The following is a 2,040-nucleotide window of genomic DNA, read 5'->3' as shown; positions in this document are numbered from 1 at the left end:
CTATGGTACGACAACTTTTCTCGTACCTATGGTACGACAACTTTTCTCGTGCCTATGGTACGACAACTTTTCTCGTGCCTATGGTACAACAACTTTTCGCCGTGCCCCTGGTACACCGCTCAGTAGCACTTTGCCACACAAACTCTCCTCGTGCCTATGGTACGACAACTTTTCTCGTGCCTATGGTACAACAACTTTCCTCCGTGCCCCTGGTACGACAGCTTTTCTCGTGCCTATGGTACAACAACTTTTCTCGTGCCTATGGTACAACAACTTTCCTCCGTGCCCCTGGTACGACAGCTTTTCTCGTGCCTATGGTACAACAACTTTTCTCGTGCCTATGGTACAACAACCTTTCGCCGTGCCCCTGGTACACCGCTCAGTAGCACTTTGCCACACAAACTCTCCTCGTGCCTATGGTACGACAACTTTTCTCGTGCCTATGGTACAACAACTTTCCTCCGTGCCCCTGGTACGACAGCTTTTCTCGTGCCTATGGTACAACAACTTTTCTCGTGCCTATGGTACAACAACTTTCCTCCGTGCCCCTGGTACGACAGCTTTTCTCGTGCCTATGGTACAACAACTTTTCTCGTGCCTATGGTACAACAACCTTTCGCCGTGCCCCTGGTACACCGCTCAGTAGCACTTTGCCACACAAACTCTCCTCGTGCCTATGGTACGACAACTTTTCTCGTGCCTATGGTACAACAACTTTCCTCCGTGCCCCTGGTACGACAGCTTTTCTCGTGCCTATGGTACAACAACTTTTCTCGTGCCTATGGTACAACAACTTTTCGCCGTGCCCCTGGTACACCGCTCAGTAGCACTTTGCCACACACACACTCCTCGTACCTATGGTACGACAACTTTTCTCGTGCCTATGGTACGACAACTTTTCTCGTGCCTATGGTACAACAACCTTTCCCCGTGCCCCTGGTACACTGCGCAGAAACTCTTTGCCACACACACACACCACTCGTGCCTATGGTACGACAACAGGCCCCGGGGACCTACATCGCACCTTGCTCTTGCCTCCCTTACAGCTGAAAAAGGTCCATGCCTGTGCCCTGGCCCTGCTGAAATTCCCTCTCCATTTAGCCGAGGCAGTGAGTCGGCCTCCTGTCTCCCTTTACGGTCGAAAAAGATGTGCTCCTGGGCGCGCTGGCCCTGCTGCTACTCACATCGGGCATGGACCTGGACCTCCAGCAGGCCCCGGGGACCTACATCGCACATTGCTCTTCCCTCCCTTACAGCTGAAAAAGGTCCATGCTTGTGCCCTGGCCCTTCTGAAATTCCCTCTCCATTTAGCCGAGGCAGAGAGTCGGCCTCCTGTCTCCTTTACGGTCGAAAAAGATGTGCTCCTGGGCGCGCTGGCCCTGCTGCTACTCACATCGGGCATGGACCTGGACCTCCAGCAGGCCCCGGGGACCTACATCGCACATTGCTCTTCCCTCCCTTACAGCTGAAAAAGGTCCATGCTTGTGCCCTGGCCCTTCTGAAATTCCCTCTCCATTTAGCCGAGGCAGAGAGTCGGCCTCCTGTCTCCTTTACGGTCGAAAAAGATGTGCTCCTGGGCGCGCTGGCCCTGCTGCTACTCACATCGGGCATGGACCTGGACCTCCAGCAGGCCCCGGGGACCTACATCACACCTTGCTCTTGCCTCCCTTACAGCTGAAAAAGGTCCATGCCTGTGCCCTGGCCCTGCTGAAATTCCCTCTCCATTTAGCCGAGGCAGTGAGTCGGCCTCCTGTCTCCCTTTACGGTCGAAAAAGATGTGCTCCTTGGCGCGCTGGCCCTGCTGCTACTCACATCGGGCATGGACCTGGACCTCCAGCAGGCCCCGGGGACCTACATCACACCTTGCTCTTGCCTCCCTTACAGCTGAAAAGGTCCATGCTTGTGCCCTGGCCCTTCTGAAATTCCCTCTCCATTTAGCCGAGGCAGTGAGTCGGCCTCCTGTCTCCCTTTACGGTCGAAAAAGATGTGCTCCTGGGCGCGCTGGCCCTGCTGCTACTCACATCGGGCATGGACCTGGAC

Source organism: Mchenga conophoros, unplaced genomic scaffold (genome assembly GCF_057382185.1).
Source record: "Mchenga conophoros isolate Kocher_MC1m ecotype Shallow Benthic unplaced genomic scaffold, M_conophoros_male_GT1.1 unmapped_scaffold_10, whole genome shotgun sequence".
Taxonomy (NCBI): domain Eukaryota; kingdom Metazoa; phylum Chordata; class Actinopteri; order Cichliformes; family Cichlidae; genus Mchenga; species Mchenga conophoros.
The sequence above is the reverse complement of the archived record's forward strand: the minus strand, read 5'-3'. Positions refer to the sequence as shown.